The following is a 10,240-nucleotide window of genomic DNA, read 5'->3' on the forward strand; positions in this document are numbered from 1 at the left end:
GGGCCTGAGGGGGGCCCAGCAGGGAGGTGGCTGTTCTGGTCCCTACTTAGGAAGACAGAGGCAAAGAAATTGTTAAACATGTTAGCTTTGTCATCTGGTGTGACGACCAAATTTCCCAATGCGTCCTGCAAGGGCCCCATGTTACCCGGGACCTTCTTCTTGGCCCCTATGTATTTAAAAAAGGACTTCTTATTGTCCTTAATCTGAGAAGCTAGTCTTAATTTCATCTATGCCTTGGCCATCCTAACTGCCCCCATACATCCCCGAGCGACTGCAGAATAGTCATCCCTGGAGATGACCCCTTCTTTCCATTGGGTATACACTTTCTGTTTAGCAAGGAGACATTCCCAGATGATTTTGGTGAGCCATGGAGGCTTGTGTGCTCTCCTGCTCCCTTTGATCCTCATTGAGATTACCTTCCTTTGGGCTTGGAGGATCACCTCCTTAAGGAGGTATGAAAGGGACTTGGGAGTCATGATTGACCACAAGATGAACATGAGCCTTCAATGTGATGCTGTGGCTAATAAAGCGAGCAAAACACTGGCTTGTATCCATCAATGCTTCTCAAGCAAATCCTGGGACATGGTTCTCCTGTTGTACTCAGCCTTGGTGAGGCCCCAGCTGGAGTACTGCATCCAGTTTTGGGCTCCGCAATTCAAAAAGGATGTGGAGCAGCTTGAGAGGGTGCAGAGGAGAGCCACACGCATGATCAAAGGTCAGGAAAACAGACCTTATGATGAGAGGCTGAGAGCCATGGGACTCTTCAGCCTGGAAAAGTGCAGGCTCAAGGGTGGTCTGGTGGCCACCTATAAGTTTAATCAGGGGTGTTCATCAGAATCTGGGGGAACGTCTGTTCACCAAAGCGCCCCAAGGGATGACAAGATCAAATGGTCACAAACTCCACCGCAACCAATTCAGGCTGGACATAAGAAAGAACTTCTTCACTGTCTGAGCCCCCAAGGTTTGGAATAGACTGCCGCTGGAGGTGGTTCAAGCACCCACTTTGAACACCTTCAAGACACATTTGGTTGCTTATCTTGCTGGGATCCTATGATCCCTGCTGACTGCCTGCCCCTGGGGCAGGGGACTGGACTCGATGATCCTCCAGGGTCGCTTCCAACCCAAATGTCTATAAAATCTACTCCGTGGTGGAGGGAATAGTTTTCAATAAGCTGGATCCATTTGGAAAAAAAATTGCCGTTGGTCAATAAAGGTCCCAATTCCCATTACACTCATTACATAGGTATAACTTTAGCATTTAGCAATAGCCTTAGTGTCCTGATAATTGGTTTATGAGAGGAAGAGAGAGGCCTATTTTGCAGTTAGAAACCAGACCTTATACCCATCAAGGCATCATTGTTATGATATAGACATCACTGGAACAATAAGAACAAGGACAAAGGAACAGGATATCACAGCCCTGAACTCAGAGAACAGGAAACACAATTCAAAATTAACAGATACTGTCCTGTTGATTTTCTTTTAGACGTGGGTAGCTGGCTGCCAATAACATGTGTGCTAGCTAATGGCTGGTTTTAAAGTATTATCCCAAAGGACTTCAGCATTGCCAAGCGTTTGACGTTGGTGGTCAGGGCTCTAACTTGGACCTTTTGTACCAACTAAGTTTGATAGGTACCAGGGAGAGGCAGAAAAAAGAAAAGAAAAGCGTATGTGGTTCTGATTACCTGACTTCAAAACCAGGCTAATAAACCAAGACTTGGGAAGTAATTAGTAAGGAAGAAGAGCAAGAAGCAACAGAGGGAGGAACAAGGAGTCGCCTGGCAGTCTCAAGGCAGTCTTTCAAGGATCAGCACTTGAATAAAAGCCAACGTATCAGCTCTAATCTTTGGCTTTTTGTTGGACTTAACAAGGACTTTAAAATGAATCCAGTTGCAACTGACAGGCCCCATATGGATCCTGGCTTGAAACCTCCTCCTCAGCTCGGAATCAAATAGTCTGGGACTATAATGAACCCATGAGGGGACTTTAGAAAGGTAAAACAAAAAGCAGGCACATGCAGAGACACACATGTGCACACACATATGCACACGCAAAATGGAAGAAAACATTAGACACGATATCAGTGCTGAGCTACTGTCGGACAAGTGGCTTTGTGACGGCACAGACAGCTGCCTATGCCCACTTGCCTTTTCCTTGATACTCACTACTCAACAGAGCCAGGTACTAGGCTCTCCTCCAACCAGTTCAATCACAGCCATCTATAGGTTTCTTTCATTTAATGCCTTTTATTTCAAACTGTGATGGAAAAGTAAGGATATTTTCCTTCAAACATAAAAAATATCCCCCTCGTCCTGCTCATAAAATGGCACATCTCTAATCTCCCTAAGCTGCATCACAATGTAGGAACAAAGGCATCTGACCTGTCTCCATGGCAACCCTTAAATTCTACACCTTTGCCTTTTGCATAAAATACCCTCTCCCCACCCCTATATATAAATATATATTTAAAAAAAACAGGTAACCAGTGTAACATATTCTTTCAAGAGCTTCTGCATTCACATCACATGCTAAAAGAACTCATGTTTATTCCATGACAGGTTTTCTATTATTATTTTTAGCATGGTAGCAAAGTTAACTTAAAATCTTACCAGAGCCCATTTCTGAGACCCTAAAAGATATGCCTTGCTTCAGGAAAACATAGAGGGTCTTGAAATCAGAGTTGGTTGGGTATAAAATAATAGATCATCCGGTAAACTTTGTACCAGCATTTGAATTTTCATTCCCTGCATCTTTGTGATTACTGTTAGTGATTTAAAGGGGCACTAACAGATTTTTAAAAAATTAAAGGTTAAATGCATCATCTACACAGGAGATAATTAACAAAAATACCCTCTAATTATTATATGTCAAAAAATGAAACAGAGCTATCAAGAGGTGTATGTGCCAAAACTGAGTAACCACATGGTCATAGTTTTATCATGTTTGCCACCATCTGTTACCATAATTGGCTGCATCACATCTAAAATTAGATCCCTGCCCTGCATCTGACTGTCCATGCAAAGCCTATTGACATGGATAGACTCAGCATAGGCATAGGAAGATGCCCACGCTCATTCAACTGTAGGACTTTGGCTATAGAGTGTGAACTTTTGGGGACAGAGACTTTATCTTCTCTCCCTATTTGCCTTGCAAAGCTTAGCATTCTAGAAGATGATGCTAAAAAGGCACAGTCATCATTACCACTGATGTAACTCTGCTGCAGGCAATTAGGTTATTCCAGGAGTGAATCTTTCCCAATATATGCAAAAAAGCAAGGATAGCTAAATAAATTCAGGCCCATCTCTGTGTTATTAATAAGACCTTCAATAATTCAAGCAAAGAGAGTTGCAATGTTTTAACTTTTGTTTCAGCATACATGCTGCCATCGCTGACACTCAGGAATGGAGACAGGAGCTGAAGATCCATGTTTAATGTAAAACTCTGTAAAAGCTTGCGTACCAAAACTCATTCAGCCATGTTCTGTCTGACACAAATGGGTGTCACTCAATGACTGAGATGCTATGGGGTAAGGAAACTTGTTACTGTGCAGTGAAGGTATGATCTTTCCTTTCTTCTCTTTTCCTTCTTAACACAGTTGCTCTTGCTTTTGAAGTGTTGGGTAAGCAACTGACTTGTGGGTATACACAGCATATGATGCAGTTGTGTTCAGTGGAGTACCTTATGTTGACATAGAAGAATCTTCCCTCTGCTTAATTCCTGTTCAGCAGGAGGGCTGTATACATGGGATCTCATCCAACCCCACTGACGTCAATGGAAAGACTCCTATTGAATTAAAGCGGGTTTGCAGCAGGTACCTAGTAAGAAGCAGTTTACTGAGAGATCAAGGGATGCATCTAATGTGGATGGTGCGTCTAATTTGGATAGAATAGAAAAGACTGTGGCCATGTTCATACTATGGAGCAGTGTGGCTTGTGGAGACTTTGTACCCTAGCCTGTAGTGTGCCACTCGATCTAATCAGGAAAATAAATAGAAGTGCCCAAATCCACTCCCAAGAAAGATTAGGGATGTTACTCTTAGGCTGAACTGGAAACAAAGTGTGAGAAGATAGTCACGCTCTTATTCTCTGGTTTGCAAGAGATTACCCACCCATTTTTGCAGACCCAAGATAATCACAGGAACAGGAACACTGGCACATGAAAATGTCACCTGATGGCTAGAAAAGAGGAAGAAGAGCCAAGAAGAGCCAGGGATCCTGACATCTATATATGGGGCTCTACTGTTAACTCTATATGCAATCCTGGGCAATTCTTGGCACCTTCTGCGCCTCAGTTTCCCCATATGTAAAAAAGGCATAACAATCCTACCCAAGTTCAGAGTATATTGCGAAACTTAATTAATTAATTAATACTTTTGAAGTTCGCTGGAGTCCTGCTATGGAAGTGTCCATAGTTGTTCCTTTTTATTTTTTTTTTATTTAATTTTTTTACTTTTTTTAGATATTCAGCCAGCTCTGCTGCTCACATGCAGGCTGCATGTGAAATATTAACAAGAACAGAGGGGATCCTCCCACTATCTATGCCACCCCCACACTACCATTTTCTGACTCATTGACCTGTAGGACACATCCATACATGCAGGCACGTATGCTTGCAGCAGCTCAAATAGCAGCGGCACAAATTTGTGCCAGAGATTTGTGCCTCCACTCACGTGCCTGACCATGCACTTTGGTGTGGGGCACATTGGGCCACTTGGAGCCAACTGACCCTGCTCAGCTTCTCCCGGATCTGCAGCCAGGGGGAGCTAGAAGCTGGGGCTAGCTACTGGAGCAGCAGAGGAAGGGGGGAGGCATAGAGACACTCTGGCCAGGTGCCAGAGCATCTCTCTGGAGGACACAGCCTCCGGGTGCTTCAAGGCATGCTTGAGGAGTGTGTCTTGTGCCACTTTTTCCTAGCATTTTTTTTTTTTTTTTTTGTACCGAAGTTTCCTGGTTTCAAAATTAGAGCTACTCTGCAAATATGCAGTGCAGGGAACATTTTTTCATTCCCAGCATTCCTCTTGCGGCATCTCAAACTGCTTTGAGATGCCGCAACAGGCATGTGCTTGCTCATCTGTACACGGCTGTAATGTGAAGTGGAATGTCCCCGAGTCTGAGAGACCACATACGCCATGCACTGATATTCTGAGCCCTGTTGTGTCGTCTGTCACCTGGCTGCTGTCCCTAGGTCAGCCAGTAAACTTGGCTCCAAGGTTGTATGCACCAAAGATCTCTGATTGCTTGATGTGGCAGCTGTGCCTGTAGTCCAAAGTTCTTGGCCACCCAAAAATGAAGTGTACAAGTTGAAAACTGCATTTACACTCAGGGATAAAAGGGGAAGCAGAGATGAAAATGCTAAATAAATGACACAGTGTGGATTAGTTCCTTCCCTCCAGCTGGGAAGATGCTTCAATTTGGACTTCATGGCAGGAAAGAGAGCCTGTCTCTTTTTTTCACCCTTTGCCCTTCCTCCTGTACCCCCCACCTTCTCATGGAAAGCCTGGAGTCAGCACAATTCCAACACCCTGCTGATGCCATGTTTATACAGCGCGTCCTCCATGCTTAATTGCTTGACAACAGCTTTCCAACACACAAAAAAGAAAATAGAGCAAAAGAGAGAAGAGAGAAGAAGCAAACACTGTGGCTTTTTGGACACAACACATTTTTATTTGTCATGTTAGCAAAAGGAAACAGCCATTTAGAGGTCATCCACTCCCAACTTTTAGGCTCTGAAGGTGTGCTCTTGAAAAGTGGATGATAAATGGGACAATTGCCTTGTTCCCTTCTCTGAAATTATAGTTGCTAATGGCTAAAGAGGTTGGTAGTAATAGTCTTTGGTCCATAGTTTCTCTTTTGGGAAAGGGAAGGAGGAGAGTCTTTATGCTTCATTTTTCAGATTCAAAGCCAAGGACTATATTGTAGAGACAAATCACTTCTGTTCTTCTGTGTCAGAATCATAAAGTCCATATGTATTGGGGTCTCATTTTTTTTTTATTTTGAATATAAAAGTGTTTACATCTTGTAAAGATGATACCAAGTACTTCCCTCCTAGACACCACAACAGACTAGAGCAGCACAGCACTTGCTCCAGCACCTTTTATCCTAAGGCCATGAAGTGCTGCCCAGGCAAAAGTCAGCTGCCATTCTGAATCCAGCAGGTTTTCACACATGGACTTGGGCTGAGGTCCTCTTTAGACCCATCAGCTTCAAGTGGCTGGGACCAGACATTTTATTTACTTCATTAGACTGGACCTTGATTTATGAAAGGGATTTTATTATGTGGTTGCCTATGATACCAGAGGCAGGACTTGATAGCCCCCCAAAAGTATATTAGAAGCCTTATGTTTATGTAGAGAGTAGTAACCAAGATTTTTTTAAAAACACCACACATCCTCTCTCGTCGGGAAATTGCACAAGAACTGGCCTTTCTCATGAGATGTCCACTTCCTCCTTTTTGTGGACTTCTTGAAGATATCCTAAGGGAGGATTTTCTCTCGATACTTCAGAAATTACCCTGTTATACCATTCCAGGAATCAAAGATATGCGAACTAAACCAAAGAAAACATATACATATGCTGGAGTAATCATTTCTAGAACCTCAGATATGCTCTTTATCAACCAAAGGTCCTGGACAGGTCTTTGTTCATTCCCCTATCGCTAATCACAGTCCAATTCTCATGGCCCTGTAGACATTCCCGGTACAATGACTTCTTATGCCAGCTGTTCCTGAACAAAGGGACAGCCCTCACCTTTTGAGCAATGCTATACTGTCCCTTCAAAAACTCCCCATATTTCCCTAAAGCTGAATTGTTCTTTCCTGTGTTTCTCACCCAGAAGTCTTTATTTTATAGTTCCAAATTAAGAAAGGTGATGGAGGCAAGTAGACAGCTGGTATGGTGTCCTATATTTGCATCTCTGGAGTGAGGTAACATTCTCCAGGAAACACAACCATGTTTTAATGTGAAAACAAAATAAAAACAACATGAGTCTAGGCAAATGGGAGCTTGCTGCTGCAGTACTCAACTGTTTTCAGGAGGACATCAGCTGTCATAACCCGCTGACCCAGCTTGTGGGCGGTATGAGGCACAGTATCAGAGAGGCTGCTTTCTGCTCCATAAACCAACAGTCCGATCCATGTGTCTGCTTCTCCCATGGCCTTCCCATGCAGTGGACCATGAAAGGGGGCCTAATCTAGCCTGAGATTTTCTGTTTACTGCTGTATTTATTTCTTGGTCTTCAGTCATGCATGAAAAGGGTTAATTAACTACATACTGTGAAAGGGCCTGAAATCAGAGACACACCTTGTTTCAATTACCCTGTTGGAGGTATTGAAACACCTCATGGATAAGAGCTGTACTAGAAATATATATCAGGGCTGCATTTTTCTTTTTACATGGTTGGGCATGAGTCTGAGTGCCAAGGTGAATTATGCTGTGAAGCAAAGGGCTGAAAACATCAGACAGAGACAGTGCTAGTGTGGGAGAGCCTTGTGCAAGCTTCCTCTGCTTGGTTCTACAAATGCATCTCACTCCCAAACATACCGTGTCCCTTTTCCTTCCAGGCCTGGACACCTTGGAAGCTTTAAGAGAGAAGAATAGTTCAAAAGAATCTCTCTCTGGGCCTGAAATACCCCTTGATTTTCCAGTCCTGTGCACCCAATCAGCTCTGCCAACTCCTGTAAAACCTGGCCAACATTGCCCCTTGCTATTCTGCAGCCAGTACCCCTCCACCGCTTTGCCAGTGTGCTTTTGCACAGTGGAAAAAAGCTGAATTGCAAGTAGTCATTTTCTGCTCATTTCTGAGCTTACTGAAGTTCAGAAGCAGCAGAGTATTCCTAGCAATTCTTTTTTGCACCTTCACAAATATTTCCACTATTTTTCCTGCTCTTTGTATGGCAATGCATTATTTATTTATTTATTTTAGTATGAATTTTCTGTCCCTGAGTTAGGACCTAGGGTTTCAGTTGCATGATGTTGGCTCTTGTTCTACCATTAGCTGTAGGGTCTTTAGGATCAGCAGGAGTCATTCTGACTGCAGAAGGCTGCCCTCTGTAACCCATACAACATACATCTGTTCAGTTTTACTAGATTTATACAAAGAAAGCATCTTGGGAGTGGATTATGAGTGTTATTAATTGTCAGTGTCCCACCCTTTATATTAGGTCGTTGCTTTGTGCTATATGACAGCTTAATTTGGCCAGTGGCCTTCCAGTTTCTGTTCTGATGTGGTTATGCCATTAGCATGGGCAAACATCCTTGTTACTTGATTGAAGCTTGACTGACCGCTGACTTTCTTAATCCCCTTTGATCTGAGGAAACAAACTGACTGAACTTTTATTGCCACAGTTTAATCCCCCAAGATTTTCAGGGAGGGAACTGCTTGCAGCTTCTCCTTTTTACTTTGCCAGTATTTGAGATTGTAAATAAGCCTCAGAGTTATTATTAGTGCAATATATCGTTTTATAAGGGGAACGCAGCTGGTTGAGAGAGATCAGAGTTCTCCCCTGCAGCGTTCTAGCTTCAGAGGCATTCCTCTCCTCAGACCATGAAGAGGGTCAGGAGCTGTAACAGCAGCAGTACCAGAAGTGGTTCCTCATCTACAAAGGCACAAGAGAGGTGCCATTATCACAGCAGACATACTAGTAGCCAGACCCAAGAGCTATAGCATAACTTCCTCAGCAACAGCCATCTTCTCAATCAGGCAGTTCTGTCAATAGACCTTGGAGAGCTGCTACCCACAAGTGTCAGGCCCTACTACTCCAGTCCTGGGCCTCTTCAGATGAAAAAGCAGCTATGCAAAGGACTAGGTGGCAGATCAAGCAAATTCCAAATTCTCTGCTGATCTAACTCACTGACTTGGACTTGTGACCTTGACTGAGCTTGAACACACTTCCCTCGATGAGAAAGAATGGGTCAGTGCAAAGTATGGAGGGTCACGAACAGCTGGCCCTGACAATGGGATTTTGCTATTTGAGATGGTGTTTTGTTTGCTAGAGAGAATGCCTTGGTTCCCCCTCCCTGCACAAGATTCTCAGGAAAAGCAAGAGAGTCAGTAAAATCAGACGAGGAAAAACTGTTAACGATGAGATTTGCCAAATAAGTGAGTGCATTCAGTGGCCTGGAAAATGAGCCGGCAAGTGATATAAGAGCTTTTTCTGAATCCTGCACTCTTAAGGAAACATTTAATACATCTTGAAGCAAAAATATGCCTTGGCTCTTGCTGCTGGCGTAAATATTTGTGTTCCCAAGTGTTGGCAAATATTTGAGACATCTATGTTGTTTAACCAAGAGCTTTGTCTCTCAAACTCCATCTTCCTGTTTGGTCTCCTTTGTAATCACATTAGCCTGGAGAAATTCTCTTGGTATTCATGAGGAGGAAGGGATCAGAATAATTTGTATTTGCACCCTAAAAAGCAGATGGGTTTTCAGACCAAGGCCAAAGGGCATTGGCAAGTCTAACAAAGATCATGGCTGCCTCAGGTAAATATCTGATCCAGTTTTGGTTGAGGGAAGGCTAGAATAATGTGCATTTACAGGCACACGCACAGTCATGTAGAAGTTCGTCATGAGCTAGCTCTGACGGACTACTGATATTGCTCAAAAGAGACTGAGGACAGAAGCACAAGAATCCTTAGCTAACTTTCTGTTTTATATGTAACAGCCATTCAAAACAGGTGCACTAAGATATATAACATCACTGTTACCAGCTGTAGGACAAAAGTTCAATACCTCCAGTTTTAATCGATCTGGTGAGGAAAGAGAAGCTTGTTTCCAGAAGTGGAGGGATTGGGGCGATACCAGATTCAGACTGAAACAGATGCTCATGTCCTGCAAAGCAGGACCCTCTAAGCCCACTCTTTTGTACCTGGAAATATGCTTTGTTATCTCAGTTAATCTTAGATTTCATAGACATTAGGGCTGGAAGGGACCTCGGAAGATCAAGTCCAGCCCCCCGCCCAAAGGGGTCATAGGAGTCAGCTGGGGTCATAGGAGCCCAGCAAGATAAGCATCCAATTTACTCTTGAAGGTTTTCAATGTAGGTGCTTGAACCACCTCCGATGGCAGACTGTTCCAGACCTTGGGGGCTCGGACAGTAACGAAATTCTTCCTTCTGTCCAGCCTGAAATGGTCTTGCAGGAGTTTGTGACCGTTCAACCTTGTCATCCCTTGGGGCGCTCTGGTTAACAAACGTTCCCCCAGGTACTGGTGGTCACCCCAATAAACTTATAGGTGGCCATCAGATC

This window comes from Crocodylus porosus, unplaced genomic scaffold, assembly GCF_001723895.1.
Source record: "Crocodylus porosus isolate Cpor-Errol unplaced genomic scaffold, CroPor_comp1, whole genome shotgun sequence".
Lineage (NCBI taxonomy): Eukaryota > Metazoa > Chordata > Crocodylia > Crocodylidae > Crocodylus > Crocodylus porosus.